At 44.5% G+C, this 19,204-nt stretch overlaps 1 protein-coding gene across 5 annotated transcripts in view; it reads left to right on the top strand.

Moving 5' to 3' along the window:
* The first annotated feature begins 3,575 nt into the window (after positions 1–3,575).
* Positions 3,576–19,204, top strand: part of LOC125456253 (volume-regulated anion channel subunit LRRC8C) — a 254,835-nt gene continuing 239,206 nt past the window's right edge. For 3 of the 5 annotated variants that reach the window (XM_059648098.1, XM_048539218.2, XM_048539220.2), the window contains exon 1: positions 3,576–4,209. The gene's annotated coding sequence lies outside the window, so the exon portion shown is untranslated. The remainder of the gene's footprint in view (positions 4,210–19,204) is intronic. The other 2 variants (XM_048539219.2, XM_059648096.1) reach the window with 1 other exon arrangement.

The raw sequence follows: 19,204 nt of genomic DNA, 5'->3' as shown, positions 1-19,204 counted from the left end.
CTTTCCTTCCCCTCTGATGCTGCCTGGCCTGCTGTGTTCCTCCAGCTCCACACTGTGATGCCTCTGGAATGTTAGCTCTGTTTTCTGTCTCTACTGATGTTGCCAGACCTGATGAGTTTCTCCAGCAATTTCTGCTTTTGAAAGTAAGAGATGCTTAAAGTTTTTGAGAAGATTTGTAGTTTGTGTTGTGGATGAGATTGTAGACTTGCTTGCCAAGCCGGTGGGTTTTAGAATTAGAATTACAGAATCCCTACAGTGTGGAAACAGGCCCCTTGGTTCAACAAGTCCACACCAAACCTCCAAGCATCCGACCCAGACACATCCCCCTGTAACTCACCTAATCTACACATCCCTGAAGACTACGGGCAATTTAGCATGGCCAATCCACCTAATATGTATATCTTTGGACTGTGGGAGGAAACCGGAGCACCCGTAGGAAACCCACGCAGATACGGGGACAATGTGCAAACTCCACACAGACAGTCGCCCGAGGCTGGAATCGAACCCGGGTCCCCCCAATGAGGGTTTGGTTGCAGATGTTTTGTCACGTTGCTTGGTGACAACATCAGTGCACTTCCAATGAAGCGTTGGTGTTCCATCCTGCCAGTGACTTATATACCTCAGTTTGCTGGAATGGTTGGTATTACCTCCACTTTCATTCTTCAGTGGTTTGCATATTGGGACTAGTTCAATGTGTTTGTTGATGAACTTCCGGTCGGAATGCCAGGCCTCCAGCAATTCCCTGGCATGGCTCTGTTTGGCTCGTGCTGTCATACAACATAGAACAATACAGCGCAGAACAGGCCCTTCGGCCCTCGATGTTGCGCCGACCTGTGAACTAATCTAAGCCCCTCCCCCTACACTATCCCATCATCGTCCATATGCTTATCCAAGGACTGTTTAAATGCCCCTAATGTGGCTGAGTTAACTACATTGGCAGGCAGGGTGTTCCACGCCCTTGCCACTCTCTGAGTAAAGAATCTGCCTCTGACATCTGTCTTAAATCTATCACCCCTCAATTTGTAGCTAAGCCCCCTCGTACAAGCTGAAGTCATCATCCTCGGAAAAAGACTCTCTCTGTCCACCCTATCTAACCCTCTGATCATCTTGCCATGGATGTGTTGTCCCAATCAAATTCGTGCCCTTCTTTGTCTGTGTGAATCGGTTGTGTCTCTTGGTGGCTAGTTGATGTTTGTGTATCCTTACTGTCAGATTTCTTCCAGTTTGGCATGTGCAATGTTTTATTGGTTGTGAGTATGGGACCATTTATATTCACCAGCAGCTGTTGCAGGGTGGTTGTTGGTTTGTGGGCTTTCCTAGGGGTTTGAGTAGTCTTGTGGTCATCTCTGTTATGTCTGATGTACGGTAGGGTGACTAGTATGTCTGGCCATGTTGTGTCTTGTTGTTGTCTGACCACTGAGAAACAGAACCAGAAGTGATGCCAAACACCCCTGCAAACTGAGGAATATAAATAACAAGTGGGACAGAACACCAATGCTTCACCTAAGATGCACTGACAATGTTACCTAGCAGGGTGACAAACATCTGCAACCAAACTCACCAGCTTGACGAGCAAGTCAACAACCTCAATAAGAGAGGTTACTGTGGTGAGGTTTCCTGCTTCCTGCATCCTTTCAGTTCCAAGACATGGGAGAGGACACCCCACCCCTGCAGCTCTGAAGGTCAGGACAATGCATTGAGAGTGGACGGTATGCATTACTGTGACTGCAGCTCCAAAACCTGTTGTACCAGCCCTCTTCACTCTACAGCCTCCATTCCAAGTCCTTCTTCCCCAAAGGGAATTCACCCCCCTTGTTTGCTGTTTTTATTGCAAAGCTATACTTTATTCACTGAAGGAAATCTTTATGTACAGACACAGTTAATGTAGCCATTCCAAACAATACTGTCATTACTAACAGACAATAAAATAAACATTGGTGTTCGCTTTTCTCGATATTTATTTACAATTACCCTCTTGGCATTTATGTGAAGGATCAGCAGGGTCTGGCTACTAAATGGACCCCCTGTTATGCTTTGGAGAAAACCTTATACAGTGGTCTCTCCCCACTCTGCCTTGGCAGCAGCTGCCCCAAGCTTTAATGGGTCCGTCGCATGTAGTCCTGGGCCTTGAAATGTGCCAGTCTGCAACAGTCGGGGTCAACTCTTGCAACTGGAAGACCAGCAAGTTTTGGGCAGACCAAAGAGTGTCTTTCACCACGTTGACAGTCCTCCAGGCACAGCTAATGTTTGTCTCGCTGCATGTCCCAGGGAACACAGTCCTGTGTCACAGAGGTGCTCAGGATGAACTTCGACAAAAACCACTGCATTTCTCTCCAGACTTCCTTTGCATGAGCACATTCCAGAGGAGATGTGCGACAGTTGTGTCCCGTCCACAGCGACTTGGAGGGCAGCGTACAGTGGCGCAGAAAGTCTGGGCATGCATAAAGGATCTTGCAGGCAGAGCCCTTCTTGCCACATGCCAAGCAACATCTTGGTGCTTGTTGGAAAGTTCTGGTGATGAGGCTTTCTGCCAAATGACTTTGGCAGTCTGCACGGGGAACCACTCGACAAGATCTACCGCCTTCCCTTCCCAAAGTGCCTCAAGGACGTTACATGCAGAGCACTGCCTGATGGGCTGTTGGCCAAAGGTGTTTCTTCACAAATTTCTCCCCAAAGGAGAAGTGACACAGGATGGTCCAACTACTTGGGCCATTCCACGGCAGCGAGGCCGGTCCCATCCTTCACAAAACCAGGGGCAGGTAGAACCTCAGTACGTAGTGACACTTGGTGTTTGAAAACCTAGCGCCTACGCTCGGCTTGGTGCAGCTGTACACAATGGTGGCCATCAGGGTGAGGGCAGCATCGGGTTTTGCCCCCTTTGTCCAGTTCTTTCTACATAATGTTTCTTCAGACTCGGTCCATCTTCAACCTCCAAGTGAAGTGGAAGGGGGTCCAGGTGACTGCAGCAGCACAGCTGCAGGGAATAGGCCAGACCTGCGCCACGATGACCAGGATTTTACCTGCAATGGAGAGGGACTGGCTGCTCCCATCTGCCTACTTTCGGCATCACTTTGGTGACTTGTGATACCATCTCCCCAATATTCCTACATTGATGGATAGTATGGATGGACAATCAGGATCTTTTTCCCAGATTTGAAATGTCTAATGTGGGGGCGGGTGGGGAACTGCCGTTAAGGTGAGAAGCAGAAAGTTTGAAGGAGATGTGGGGGTGTGTTTTTTACAGAGCGGCAGGAGTCTGGAACACACTGCTAGGGTGATGGTACAGGCAGATAAGATAGGAGCAGATAGGATAGGGGCAGTTAGGGGGCTTTTCGATAGGCATAAGAATATCCAAGGAATGGAGGGATAGGGACTAAGGGCAGACAGAACGGATCAGTTTCATTTATATTTGGCACAACAAGAAGGGCCGGTCCCTGCCCTGTAGTAGTCTAATGTTCTATCCCCAGGGCCCCACATGAGGTGTAGTGGTAGTATCCCTACCCTGGACTGGGAGTCCCAGGTTCAAACCCCACCTGCTCCAGATGTGTGAAGTGACATCTCTGGCACAGGTTGGTTAGAATAAAAATAAATAAATAAAAATACTGTCTTCCCCTTCGCAGGTGCGCCTTATGGTCGGGGTGTGGAGGGGATGCCAGATTGTGAATCTTTCACAGACAGTCCTTTAAGCATTGTGTGTAAACATAGACAGTCCCCTCCCCTCCTCTCTGGTTCTGTCTGGGGGCGGGTGAGTTTGAGAGCAGGAGCGGGTATTTAGCTGCATAGAAGGGGGGTGTGGTGTGGTGTTTGTGGACAGATTGTACCACCCGTGCAGAGGACAGTGCGAGGTACCCAGATGTGTCACTGTGTGCTGAGGGAGTGCCAGTCCAGCGTTGCAAGCTGGCTGAAGGATTGTAGAGAACTGGGCTGCGGTTTCGAGATCATCATCACTGGCTCGCAGCTCCTCTCCTCTCTCTGCAGATCAGAAACAAAGGAAACATATCTGCAACCTGATGATGCGATTTCTATTTCAGAACTGACATCAGGGAAACTGAGCTAGATTTTCGAAAAACCAGCCGCTCTTTTGCTTTAGAATCGGAAGAGATTCGGAGGCAGCAGATTTTTGTTTGATTTGGACGCTTGGTTCCTCACGCTGCTTGCACCCATGCTGTGGATTTTCCAGCGAGTCTGCACAAGACTGTCTCTCCCCATGTAAGTACCTTGCTTCACGCTCCTCGCTCGGTGCTCCGGTAATACATGCGCCACTCTTCAAACATTCCAGCATCCGACACTAAACCCTCAGCTACCTAACGTCGCAACTTTTATCGATTTCCCGCTGGAAGAGCGGAGGGAATGAATGTGCTTTAGAATATTGATGGAGATTTGCACAGAAGTTGCAGTAACAGTGTCTCAGCTCTCTGTATAAAACAGGGACCGCTGCTGCCTTTTTTCCTCTCTCTCTTACACACACACGGGCATTCTGCTGCAAAAAAAACTGAGGGGTGGGGTTAAATCTCTGTATATCTAAACCTCTCCCAATGTGTGTGCTCCTGTATGTGCATATACTATTGCCATGAGCAACGCCTAGCATGTTAAGTGTGCTTCAAAACTGCAAATAGATTTCACAGACTAGCAGGTCGAAGTGAGTGAGACAGCTAAAACAGCGCTAGAGGAGTTACCGTTCACAGAATGGGAAAGGAAGCTTCAGATGCCGTTTATCACGTCGATTCCAAACAGTTCTGTCAGCGAGATTAAAAGAAGTGCCGATTATTTTTGGCAATTATCTTTTCATTTGTGGCGCTGAATAAAAGAGAAAGGCGTCACATTGCCAAGGCGATGACACCCAGCAGAGCCACATGGTGCATTTTCATTGTAACACCTGCTGTTTTCTAAGGGTTTGCCCTAGAAAAAAGAAGCATTTATTAGAGCGTCTCTCACCACCCCCATGACTCCTTCTTCACAACCCACTGAATGCAATTCTGAGGATGATGCTTCCTTTAGGAGTCACAGCAACTATCTGCACACAGCCAGCTCCTACCAACAGGAATGTGACAATGACCAGATCAGTGCTGAAGGGCAGCAAACAGAGTTTCAAGTCTGGCATGACCCTTCTTCAGAACTGAAAAGTGCTGGAATACAGAAATTTGAGGGTGCATACATGAGGATCAATGGTCGGCACAACATTGTGGGCTGAAAAGGAGGAGGAGAGGGGACCTAATTGAGGTATACAAGATAATGAGAGGCATAGATAGAGTTGATAGCCAGAGACTATTTCCCAGGGCAGAAATGGCTAGCACGAGGGGTCATAGTTTTAAGCTGGTTGGTGGAAAGTATAGAGGGGATGTCAGAGGCAGGTTCTTTACGCAGAGAGTTGTGAGAGCATGGAATGCGTTGCCAGCAGCAGTTGTGGAAGCAAGGTCATTGGGGTAATTTAAGAGACTGCTGGACATGTATATGGTCACAGAAATTTGAGGGTGCATACATGAGGATCAATGGTCGGCACAACATTGTGGGCTGAAGGGCCTGTTCTGTGCTGTACTGTTCTATGTTCTATGTTCTAAAAGATAAGGGGGTGGCACAGTGGCTCAGTGGTTAGCACTGCAGCCTCACAGTGCCAGGGACCCAGGTTCAGTACCACCCTCAGGCAACTCTGTGTGGCGTTTGCACATTCTCCCTGTCTCTGTGTGGGTTTCCTCTCCCAGTCCAAAGAAGTGCAGGCCAGGTGGATTGGCTATACCAAATTGCCCATCGTGTTCAGGTGTGTGGGGGTTATAGGGGGATAGGTCTGGGTGGGATGCTCCAAGGGTCAGTGTGGACTTGTTGGGCTGAAGGGCCTGTTTCCACCCTGTAGGGATTCTATGATTCTATGAAATGCTGGAAATCAGGAAACACAAACAGAAATTGCTGTCAGAGCTCAGCAGGTCTGGCAGCATCTGTGAAGAGAAATCAGAGTTTACATTTTGGGTTCATGAGCTCTGAGGACAAAATGTTAACTCTCCACAGATGTTGCCAGACCTGCTGAGCTCTTCCAGCAATTTCTGTTCCTGGTATCGGAATATTGTTACACATGCTTTAGACCCAGTGCAAAAGACATAGAGCTTGTTACTGGCAATGAAAGAGAAAACAAGATGTAAAATTGGTGTAAGTTAAGGTGTGAAAGGGAGAGAATTGGTCCTCTGTGCTGAGTGCAAAGACAAGAACAGGACAAGGTTGTGGGAGGTAGAGGGATCGTAGAAAAATGGAGCATAGACATAATGCAGTCAGTTTCTGAATTAATGGGATTCAATATTGTGACCTTGATCTTGAGGCTGTAAGGTGGAAAATGTGGTGAAGTTCCTCCATGTTGTGTTGTGCTTCAATGTTTCCCTCTCGAGTGCTGCCAGACCTGCTGAGTTTTTCCAGCGTTCTGTTTGTTTCAGATTTCCAGCATCCAGAATATTTAGCTTCTAATCACCTTTTGTTTTTGCAGTTTAGTTGTGGGAATTGATATTAGGCCGGAGCTGGAGATAGTTCCCCTGCACTTCTCGCAAAGTGGCTCCAGAGGATCTTTCATCTTAGAAGAAAGAAGGGCATCTGTTCAATGTCACTGTCAAAAGATAGTAGCACAGGTACAGAATCATAGAATTATAGAATGATACAGTGTAGAAGAGATCTTTTGGCCCATCAAGTCTGTACTGCTCAGAGATAATGGGAACTGCAGATGCTGGAGAATCCAAGACAACAAAATGTGAGGCTGGATGAACACAGCAGGCCAAGCAGCATCTCAGGAGCACAAAAGCTGACGTTTCGGGCCTAGACCCTTCATCAGAGAGGGGGATGGGCTGAGGGTTCTGGAATAAATAGGAAGGAAGTCTGTACTGCTACCTACACTCATCACACGTTTCCATATTAGGGCTGTAGCCTTGAATGTTCAAGTGTTCATTCAAATACTTTGTAAACATTGAAGTTTCCTGCCTCAACTAACCTCCCAGATAATGCATTCCAAACCCTCTGGGTGAAAAAGGTTTTCCTCAAATCCCCTCTAAACTTCCTACATTTCACTTTAAAACTATGGCCCCTTGTCATTGACACAAAAACAGAAAAGCCTGAAAAACTCAGCAGGGCTGGCAGCATCTCTGGAAATAAATCAGTTTATCCAAAAAACCTCCTTCCCTTATTCATTCACGAGATGAGGGCATTGCTGGCCAGGCAGCATTTATTGCCAGCCTCTAAATACCCAGAGGGCAGTTCAGCATCAGCCACATTGCTGTGGGTCCAGAATCACATGTAGTCCAGACCAGGTAAGGAGGGCAAAGAGTAGAGTTGGATGAACAGAACAGGCCAAGAAACATCTTAGGAGCATGCTGCTTGGCCTGCTGTGTTCATCCAGCTCTACACTTTGTTATCTCGGATTTTCCAGCATTTGCAGTTCCCATTATCTCAGGTAAGGAGGGCAGTTTCCTTCCCTAAAGGACATTAGTGAACCTGATGGGATTTTCTGACAATTGACAATAGATTCATGGTCATCATTAGATTCTTAATTCCAGATATTTATTGAATTCAAATTCCATCATCTGCTGCAGTGGGATTTGAACCCAGGTTCCCAGAACATTATCTGGGTCAACAGTCCAGCAAAAATACCACTAGGCCACTAGTTCTTCAGAGCTTGTTATTGACCCTTTGACTAAAGGGAACAGCTGCTTTCTATTCAGCCTGTCCATGCCCCTCATAATCTTATACACCTGTATGAAGTGCTCCCTCAACCTTCTCTGCCCCAAAGAAAATGACCCACGATAGTGCAGCACATTAGTTGCGTGTCAGCCACCATTATTCCACTTACGCATGGTTTGAAACCATTATTGTCTAGACTCAAAAGCACAAGTACTCCCAACTGAGCCATGATAGACACCTCAGTTGTGAGCGCAGAGGAAACAGTCATGGTTTTAACTTCATTACAGTAACCATAAAGCATAATTCAGCACAGCCTCAGATTAAACTGAATATTGTTCACACAACCAGGATATCAGCCTGGATGCACGAACACAGGAAACACCTGCCCAAGACTGACAATGCAACTGACTTCACTTCCTAGTTGTAAAATGCATTGAGTTTTGGATCGTTATTTTAGAATGTGCCTTCAACTTGCATTCAAATTTCAAAGTTGCTCCTATCCCCTCTGCTTTATTGAAGACATTGTACCAAATGGATTTGGGCACAAGCAAGTCAATAGTTTGCAATGTTCACATTAGTTCTTAATACAGTGGTGAGGGGAAAAAATATTAGAGATTTATGTATAGATTTCCTTTGTGTCTGTGCCACAGGATACAAGCAATTGAAATGCAAACCAAATACGCAGCTTAAAAGGTTGTTGATTTTTGGGCATAAGTATAAAACACACAGAAGCACAATAGATCCACATCATCTTGAATTGTTACAATCACAAAGGATCCCTTCATCTATATAGCAGCCTGTCCACCTAAAGTTACAGATCAGTTTGTGCATTTCCTGCAAATGCAATGGTGCATTGGCTCTGTTCAGATTAGGACTAGATTTTCAAGTGTAGCAGGAAATAATGTATTCCTTCTAGTATCCTTCTTTATGGACCCCAACTCTTGTATTGGGCGTATTTGTGCCAGTGCGATTCACTCACTGTGCCTGATAATGTTAGTGAATCCAAAATCAAATGTACCAACATCCCATACCCCTTAATGAGACAGTAACATAATCAGTCCTTTAACATTTTCCAAACATTTGTTCAGAATTTAATATTTAATCTTAAAATGCGAGCGGGGGTTTGTCAAACTCAGCAAGTCAGCAAGAACATTTCACAGCAACCCAGGGGTTCTGAAGGCTTTTTATAGCATTTCCTCTCATTAACCTTCAAGAAAAGAGTTTCTTTTCATTGAGGGAAAATTAATTGAGGAATGCACAAATTGACATTGCGGCTTGCAAGCAGTGAGTAAATTAATCAATGACAAGTAATTGTGGGGCAAAAACTGCCCAAAATAGCCTGCTCACTGCTGTAAATGGTGTCTGACTGATTCATGGAATCCCTAAAATGTGGAAGCAGGCTATTTGGCACACCGACTCTGCACCAACCCTCCAAAGAGTATCCCAGTTAGACCCACCCTTCTACCCGTTCCCTGTAACCCTGCATTTCCCATGACCAATCCACTTAACCTGCACATCTTGGGACCGTGGGAGGAAACAGGAGGAAATGCACACAGACATGGAAAGAATGTGCAAACTGAATACTGTTTCCCAAGGTTAGAATCGAACACAGGGTCCCTGGTGCTGTGAGGCAGCAGTGCTAACCCACTGAGACATCGCCATTGGCACCGATGGAAAATGTAAATCATCTTTGATTTAATTATGCAGGTGAGAAGTGCATTGTTGGCTGGATCAGAATCTAATTGCCCATCAATGTTTGACTTTGAGAAAGTGGTGATGAGCTGCTTTCTTGAACCGCTGCAGTTGATGTGGTGCAGGCAGATGCAGAGTACTGATGGAGAGGGGTTTTCAGGTCACTGTAAAGTCACGTGATTTAGTCCGAAGCAGCTTGGTGGGTAGCTTGAAGGGGAACATGCAGTTGATGTCTCCATATATCTGCAGACCTTATCTTTCTAGGTTGTAGAGATTCACAGGCTTGGGAGATACTGCAGAGCACCATTTAGGTGGTGCACACATTGTGTGTACAATGTGCAGCAATGGTGAAGAAATGTATTAAGGATGCAGGTGCAGCAGGCAGTGAAGAAAGCAAATGGTGTGTTGGCCTTCATAGTGGGAAGATTTGAATATAACAGCAGGGATGTCTTCCTGCAATTGCACACAGTGTTGGTGAGACCACATTTGGAGTCTTTTGTCCAGTTTTGGTCTCCTTGTTTGAAGAAGGATGTTCTGATTTTGGACGGAGATTACCAGATTTAGTCTTGGGATGGCAGGACTACATGTGACAAGAGACTGAATCAGTTAGGACAGTATTCACTGAAGTTTAGAAGAATTAGAGGATCTCTTGGAAACCTGTAAAATTTTAACAGGGCTAAACATTAGAAGGCCAGTGGAATGTTGACCCTTATTTCAAGGGGGTTGAAGTATAAGAGTAGGGAAGTCTAACTGCAACTGTACAAGGTGCTAGTGAGATCACATCTGGAGCACAGTGAGCAGTTTTGCTGGTATGATTTAAGGAAATATATCATTTCTTTGGAGGCCTTTCAGAGAAGGTTTACAAAAATGGATGATCCCCATTTTGGAACGATTGCCTTCTGAGCAAAAATTAGACAGGTTCGGAGTTCAGAAGAATGAGATGCAAATTCGCTGAAACATATAGTATTCTGAAAGGGTAAGATTTTTAGAAGGATAAATGCTGAGAGGATGATCCTCCTCATGGGAGGCTCTAGGACCAGAGGACAGAGTCTCAAAGTAAAAGGCACCAATTTAACATTGAGATGAGGAGGAATTTCTCCTCTCAGAGGATTGCGAGTCTGTGAAACTTCTTGTCACAGAGAGCAGTAGGAGCAGCGTCCTTGTGTATATTTAAGGCTGAGGTAGATAGATTCTTAATGAGTCAGGGAATCATGGGTTATGGGGCAGGAAAGTGGATATGAGGAATGTTGGATCAGCTATGATCTTGTGGAATGGTGGAGCAGGTGCGAGGGGTGATGGTCTACTCCTATAGCTTATTTTAAGATCTTTTATAATATTAAACAGAGAATCCAGAACCAGATGTCACATTTTAAGGATGCAGTTTAGGTCATTTTAGGACTGAGGTGAGGAGAAACACCTTCATCCAGAGTATGGTGAGCCCGTGGAATTCTCTGCCACAGACGTTAGATGTTTTCAAAAAGAAGCTACCTATAGTTCTTAGGGTTTGGGGCATCAAAATATTTGGGGGAAACATGAAAACACGGTACTGAGTTGGCTAATCGGCCATGCTCATATAGTAGGCTCGAAGGACTGAATAGCTTATGCCTGCTTCTATTTTCCGTGCTTTTATGAAAGTTGAAGATGGTGGATAGGGTGCCAGTTGAGCAGGTTCCTTTGTCCTCAGTCATATTCAGCTTCTCAATTGTTGTGGAGCTGCACTCATCCAGGCAAGTAGGGAGTATTCCATCACACTTTCTGAAGAAGGGTCTGGGCCCGAAACGTCAGCTTTCCTGCTCCTCTGATGCTACTTGGCCTGCTGTGTTCATCCAGCTCTACACCTTCTTATCCCATCACACTCCTGACTTGTTTTTGGGATAACAAGGTGGAGAGCTGGATGAACACAGCAGGCCAAGCAGCATCAGAGGAGCAGGAAAGCTGACGTTCCAGGTCAGGACCCTTCTTCAGAAATTGGGTGGTGAGTAACTTGCCTTAATTGTTCTATGTCCAATGTCAATGTCAGTCTGAGTACAGATGAAATTGAGAATTTTAAAGTGTTATCCTCACTGATACCAAACCTGTGATGTCTCTGTCTTTGAATGGAAAACAGAAAAGGATTTAGCTCACCAAGCCTGTTAAACTGCCACATGAGATAATGACTAGCCTGTGACCTAGCTTTATACACATATCTATGCTAATTATCCCTTTGCAAAACAAAAATGTAGCAATCCCAGGCTTAAAAGTTACAGTTGATCCGGTATTGATTAATACCTGCACAAATAAGTTCCAAACTTCCACCCACCTTTGTAGAAGTGTTTCCTCATTTCACTGCTGAAAGTTCACCTGAAATGTTTAGACTGTATCACGTTCCACACACCTCACCGATGGAAATAGTTTCTCACTATCAACTTTGTCGGTTCCCCTTAATATCTTCAATAAATCACCTCTTATTCCTCTAGATTTTAGATAATACTTTGTGCAGCTTCTATCTGTGGGTTAACCCTTCTAGTTCAGGTTTCATTCTGATACAAGCTGTGTTGCATTTCCGTCTTAATCCAAACTATCCTTCCACTTGATGCCCACTAGTGCACATGGTAATTTTAATCGCATTTATACAAATCCTGAAGAAACTTTAAAAAATTTTCCTGATGGTAGGATCTTAATGTGCCTAAGGTGCATGGCTGAGGCAAAAATGTCTAAAATATCATTTTTCTATTCGGCCCATCGCAACTTCTCCAACTCCTTTGGCTAGTGCCAATCTCCCACCCTTCTCCCTGTGAACCATTTCTATTCCAGTAATCATAGAGTGCCCCCTTGAGTGCATCAGTCGAACCTGCATCCACCACATTTTAAATGAAACATTGAACCAAGGCCCCATTTGCTTTGTCACATGAAAGAGCATCAAGGTTACTTAAGGAGCAGGGCAAATCTCCTTAACAGTTATTACTTTTTTAAAAAAACACAGGATATCTGATCATTATCACTTTGCAATTTGTGAGAGCTTGCTGTGCATAAAGCAATTGCCAATTTTCCTACATCACAAATGTACATTACATAATCCCTGTAGTGTGGAAGCAGGCCTTTCAGCCCATCAAATCCACACAGACCCACCCAGCCTGCACATCTTTTGGACTGTGGGCAGAAACTGGAGCACACAGAGGAGACCTGCGCAGACACAGCGAGATTGTGCAAACTTCACACAGACAGTTGCCTGAGGCTAGAATTTTTTCCTTAAATTCTTTCACGGGATGAGGGCGTCACTGGCTAGGCCAGCATTTCTTGCCCATCCCTAATTTGGGCAATTGTGAGCCAGCCACATTGCTATGGGTCTAGAGTCACATGTATTCCAGACCAGATAAGGATGGCAGTTTCCTGCCTTAAAGGACATGAGTGAACCAAATGGGTTTTTCCCAACAATCAACAATGGATTCACAGTCATCATTAGATTCTTAATTCCAGATATTTATTGAATTCAAATTCCACTATATTTGGTATGGCAGGATTTGAACGTCGGTCCCCAAGACATTACCTATGTCTCCAGATTAACAGTTTACTGATAATACCACGAGGCCGTTGCCTCCCCTGTTGAACTTAGATGCCTGATACTGTAAAACAGCAATACTAATGACTAATCCCCACTTATTGCCTAATTTTCAATTTTTGTGCATTCTAATAAATCATCTCCATTTTTTTCATGTTGGTTTCATTTTTGTTTTATTAAATATTCAAAAAGCTACTAAATGAACAAAAAAATTAAGTCTTGATTTCATTGTTTCATTTTCATTTTATTTCTCTTGACTTGGGTCAAGCTTGACACATGGTTCATTTCTAGACTTGACATGGATTCATACTCAGGGACCTGTTCTCTGCAAAGAAAAGGAGTGCATTCAAACCTTGTGCTATTTTTTGAATTACGTGGGAGCCCAAGGGCCCCATAATTTCCTGTTTTCTCCAAGGCAATGTCTGAATCAATCAAAAACGATTTGTCAACCAATCAGAATCCTTTCTTCTTCCTGCGGCTTAAATTATTGTGCAGATTTGAAACTGGGTATTCTTGCATTTGTCCTGTTGAGTGCAAAGCAAAAAAAACTTTGGTAACTTGTCTGTTTTCTCAGCAATATTCAAATTCTTCACTGCCAGTCGCCCTAACATGCTGTGAAATGTCCTGTAGTCATTGAAAATGAAGTCCCTTTATGTAGCGCATTCATTTCCCTACGACATCATGGCGATAAAGAATGTTATAGGGTTAAAAAAGCAAGAAAATATTTACACTCACACAAGAGCCTGTAACCAGAGGAGACAGATTTAAGATACTTACCAAACAAATGAGAGGGAAATAAGGAGCCATTTATTTATGTAGTAAATTGATCAGGAATGCACTGCTTAAAAGGGCAGTGGAAATATAATCAATAACTTTCTAAAGCGAATTATATAAATGCTAAAAATAAAACTAAAATTGCAGGACTGTGGGAAGATTGCTGGAGATTGGAATGACCAGGGAATGGGGAGGGCTTGACCGGATAGATGCTGGAAGGCTGTGAAGTCTAGAACCAGGGCACACAGTCTGAGAAAACAGAGCTGGGCACATAGGAGTGAGATGAAACGGCACGGTGCTCAGTGATTAGCACTGCTGCCTCACAGCACCAGGGACCTGAGTTCAGTTCCACCCTGTCTGTGTGAAGGTTGCACATTCTCCATGTGTCGTGTGCAGGTTTCCTCCCGGTGCCCTGGTTTCCTCCCACAGTCCACAGAGGTGCAAGGAAGGTGGATTGCTGTGCTAAATTGCCTGTAGTGTCCAGGGATGTTTAGGTTAGACATGGGGAAATGTAGGGGAATGAATGAGGGTGGGATGTCTTCTGCTATTTCCTACAGTCCTGCATTTCAGAGCACCTTACGCTAGAGCAAGTTGAGGAATAGAAAAGACAAGATTAGGGAACCATGGATGACAGGTAAAATTGTGAGACTAGCCAAGAGAAAAAAGGAAGCATACATGAGTTCTAGGCGACTGAAGACAGACAAAGCTTTGCAAGAATATCGGGAATGTAGAGCGAATCTGAAACGAGGAATTAAGAGGGCTAAGAGAGGACATGAGATATTGCTGGCAAACATGGTTAAGGAAAATCCCAAAGCCTTTTATTCATATATAAAGAGCAAGAGGGTAATAAGAGAAAGGATTGGCCCACTCAAGGACAAAGAAGGAAAGTTATGCGCTGAGTCAGAGAAAATGGGTGACATTCTTAACGAGTACTTTGCATCGGTATTCACCAAGGAGAGGGACATGACGGATGTTGAGGTTAGGGATAGATGTTTGCTTACTCTTGGTCAAGTTGACATAAGGAAGGAGGAAGTGTTAGGTATCCTAAAAGACATTAAGGTGGACAATTCCCCCGGTCCGGATGGGATCTATCCCAGGTCACTGAGGGAAGCGAGAGAGGAAATAGTCGGGGCATTAACAGATATCTTTGCAGCGTCCTTAGACACGGGTGAGGTCCCAGAGGACTGGAGACTTGCCAATGTTGTCCCCTTGTTCAAGAAGGGCAGCAAGGATAATCCAGGTAATTATCGACCGGAGAGCCTGATGTCAGTGGCAGGGAAGCCACTGGAGAAGCTACTGATAGGACCTATTTCCATTTGGATGAAAATGGGCTTATCAGTGATAGGCAACATGGTTTTGTGCAGGGAAGGTCATGTCTTACCAACTTAATAGAATTCTTTGAGGACATGACATAGTTGATTGATGAGGGAAAGGCTGTAGACGTCATATACATGGACTTCAGTAAGGCGTTTGATAAGGTTCCCCATGGCAGGCTGATGGAGAAAGTGAAGTCACATGGGGTCCAGTGTATGCTAGCGAGATGGATAAAAAGTGGTTGGGCAACAGGAGACAGAGGGTAGTAGTAGAAGGGAGTTTCTCAAATTGGAGAACTGTGACCAGTGGTGTTCCACAGGGATCTGTGCTGGGACCACTGTTGTTTGTGATATATGTAAATGATCTGGAGGAAGGTGTAGGTGGTCTGATCAGCAAATTTGCTGATGACACTAAGATTGATGGAGTAGCTGATCGTGAAGGGGGCTGTCAGAGATTACAGCAGAATATAGATAGACTGGAGAGTTGGGCAGATAAATGGCAGATGGAGTTCAATCCGGGCAAATGCGAGGTGATGCCTTTTGGAAGATCAAATTCAAGGGCGAACTATACAGTGAATGGAAAAGTCTGAGGGAAAATTGATGAACAGAGAGATCTGGGTGTTCAGGTCCATTGTTCCCTGAAGGTGACAACGCAGGTCAATAGGGTGGTCAAGAAGGCATACAGCATGCTTTCCTTCATCGGGCGGGGTATCAAGTACAAGAGTTGGCAGGTCATGTTGCAGTTGTATAGGACATTGGTTTGGCCACATTTGGAGTACTGTGTGCAGTTCTGGTCGCCACATTACCAAAAGGATGTGGGTGCTTTGGTGAGGGTGCAGAGGAGGTTCACCAGGATGTTGCCTGGTATGGAGGGTGCTAGCTATGAAGAGAGGTTGAGTAGATTAGGATTATTTTCATTAGAAAGACGGAGATTGAGGGGGGACCTGATTGAGGTCTACAAAATCATGAGGGGTATAGACAGGGTGGATAGCAAAAAGCTTTTTCCCAGAATGGGGAAGTCAATTACTAGGGGTCATGAGTTCAAAGTGAGAGGAGGAAAGTTTAAGGGAGATATGCGTGGAAAGTTCTTTACACAGAGGATGGTGGGCGCCTGGAACGTGTTGCCAGCAGAGGTGGTAGACGCAGACACATTAGCATCTTTTAAGATATATTTGGACAGGTGCATGGATGGACAGGGAGCAAATGGACACAGACTGTTAGAAAATAGATGACAGGTTAGACAGAGGATCTTGATCGGCGCAGGCTTGGAGGGCCGAAGGGCCTGTTCCTGTGCTGTAGGTTTCTTTGTTCTTATCTTCATCATTGTTTTATAGGCAAAGTGTGGCAGTCAATCTGTATACACCAAGGTCTCACTGACATTAATGTTTATGGTGATGTTGACTGAGAGATAACTATTGAATGGGACAATGGGTTAATTACCCTACTCTTCTTTCAAATAGTGCAATGAGATCTGCCAATTTTGACCTCAGTTTGATGCCTCACCCCATAGACAGAGCCATCATAACTGCTCTGAGTTTAGCCATTTGTAAGATCCTTTTGGTTTCTGCCATGCCTTCTGATTTGGAGCCATCAATGTCATACTGTTTCCAAGTCAGAAGTCGCATGACACCAGATTATAGTTGATCAGATTTATTTGAAGTCACAAGCTTTTGGAGAGCAGCCCCTTAGTCAGTCACTTCACCTAAAGAAGGAGCAGTGCTCCGAAAACTTGAGATTTTGAATATTTCGCAATTGGACAAGCATCTGGACGTACATGGAATAGTGTAGGTTAGATGGGCTTCAGATTGGTATGACAGGTCAGCACAACATCGAGGGCTGTAATGTTCTATGTTCTATGTAAACCTGTGCATTATGAACTGGTGTCATGTGAATTCTGACTTTGTCCACCCCAGCCCAACACCAGCACCTCCACATCACTACTATATCTAAGGCTGAGGACTGAATCAGTTTTATTTTTATATCTTTCACTTCAAGAGATGTGTGCTCTGCTGTTGGGAATTGTGCTCCTGCTGAAATGGAGCTGAATCACAGTGTGAGAGTGAGTCATTTTCTTCCTTCAGTCCGGCAAATTCCTTTAAGAAGGTTTTATTTTGACACTTGCATCTCAGCAATGCAGTTTTACGCTTGTAACTAGGTGAAAAGTGACAATACAACTTGGGTATTGGAGTCTGCCCTTATATTCGAGCTATCTTAACATGTCAGGAGGAAGCCTGTTAAGTTTCAAGCTAACTGTAATGCGAATCTATTGAAAGATGAAGCTGCATTTCAAAAGTGCCAAGGACCTCTTTGGATCCTCTGATAAATTTGATACTTAGAATAAGAAGAATCTGGCACTAAAAGGGAGCTGATTGGGAATGGGAAAATTGTGGAATGTGCCAAAGTAGAGACGTGCTACACCATGGTGTAATGACCTTGATGCTTATTCAGGGTACAGCTCAAACATCACACACTTGGAAATCGTCCACAGCTTGCCCCTTATCATTGTGAGCCTCCCCATCCATTCTGAGGAAGGATCACCGGACCTGAAACATTAACTCTGATTTTTTTCTTCACCGAAGCTGAGCTGTTGAGCTTTTCAGCAACTTCTGTTGTGGCTCCCCATCCATAAACCTGGGATTGACAGGTCAGACACCAGCATTGCATTGGAGTACCATATAGCTGCCTGGCCAATTACTGGGTCTACGATAGTGGATTGACTTCGTTCCAATCTCCTGTCTTTGGCTGTGTCACCTTCATGTTGACTCACTGGAAGTTAACTTCCTTTCTTCTCTACAATGTTCCTAAACAACTTGAGTGCTTCTTAAGAGTCACTAGAATGTTTTGAAGTGGCTCAGTTGATTTTTTTTTTATGATTTGATTTGATTGGTTTATAAAGTGGCTCAGTGTTTCGCACTGCTGCCACACAGCACTGAAGACCCAAGTTTGATTCCAATTTCAGGTGATTGTGTGTGTGGATGCTCAAATTAGGTGGATTTGCCATGCTAAGTTGCCCATAGTGTCCAGGGGTGTGCAGGCTGGGTGGATTAGCCTTGGGAAATGCAGGGTTACAGGGATGGGGTAGGAGTCTGGGTGGGATGCTCTTCAGAGGGTTGGTTTGTAATGGGCTGAATGGCCTGCTTCCAAACTGTAGGGATTCTATGATTGCATTTATTGTCACATGTATTTTGTTACAGAATACAGTGAAAAGTGTTGTATAATGTCACCACTCTTGGGCGCCATTTAAAACTCAGAAAAAGAAACCAAAGCATAGAATGTAAAGGCAGAAAAATAAAGAAAAAGAAAACGTATGAGGCCTTTGCCATGATCATTCCAGTTCATGGTCTAATCACATCAAACAGTGGGACCAAGGGTGAGCAGAAAGAGGAAAGGAAATGATTATTTGATCCTGAGTCAGACAGTGAAATATGAAACTGGATAAAAGTACTGTTCTTGATAATAGGTTTGTTGACAGCATGCAACATCATTTATGTCTGCATATTCTGTTCTGGTCACCACACTACCAGAAGGATGTGGATGCTTTGGAGAGGGTACACAAAAAGTTTACCAGGATGTTGCCAGGCATGGGGGATTTTAACTATGAAGAAAGTTTGTATAGACAGTGTTTGTTTTCACTGGAACGCAGGAGGTTGAGGAGTGACCTAAAATAAGGTTATAAGATTGAGAATGGCATGGATACAGTGGAAAGTGAGAGGCTTTATCCCTAGGGTGGAGGAGTCAGTCACTAGGAGACACAGGTTAAAATTGCGAGGGGGAAAGTTTCAAGGAGAACTTGGCGCAATAGGAAAGGGAATAGAGGATATGGATCCTGTAAGTGAAGACAGTTTTAGTGTGGAAGGGCAAAGTTGGTGTAGGCTTGGAGGGTCGAAGGGCCAGTATTGTTCTTTCTTTGTTCTTTGTTCTCCTATCTTGAACGTTGTTCCAACCGTCTCCGTTCATAAGTGCTCTAAGTTCAAATCATCCTGTTCATCAGTGTAATTACACACCTTTGGAGAAGGTGGGATTTAGGCCCGGGCCTCCAGTCTCAGAGATAGGTGCACTACCAGAATGTCACAAGAGAGCCTGTAGGGGCTCTAGCTACTCACTTGAACGGTGCTGTTCAGCTGTGTGTGTTGACAGCATAATTAACATACCAATAATAAGGGTTAATAGGTTTTGTAATTCATGATTTTAGAAGGAACTCAGGCTTTGTAATGAAATATTGCATTGATCCACAAATTGC

Source organism: Stegostoma tigrinum, chromosome 8 (genome assembly GCF_030684315.1).
Source record: "Stegostoma tigrinum isolate sSteTig4 chromosome 8, sSteTig4.hap1, whole genome shotgun sequence".
Classification (NCBI taxonomy): domain Eukaryota; kingdom Metazoa; phylum Chordata; class Chondrichthyes; order Orectolobiformes; family Stegostomatidae; genus Stegostoma; species Stegostoma tigrinum.
The sequence above is the reverse complement of the archived record's forward strand: the minus strand, read 5'-3'. Positions and strand labels throughout refer to the sequence as shown.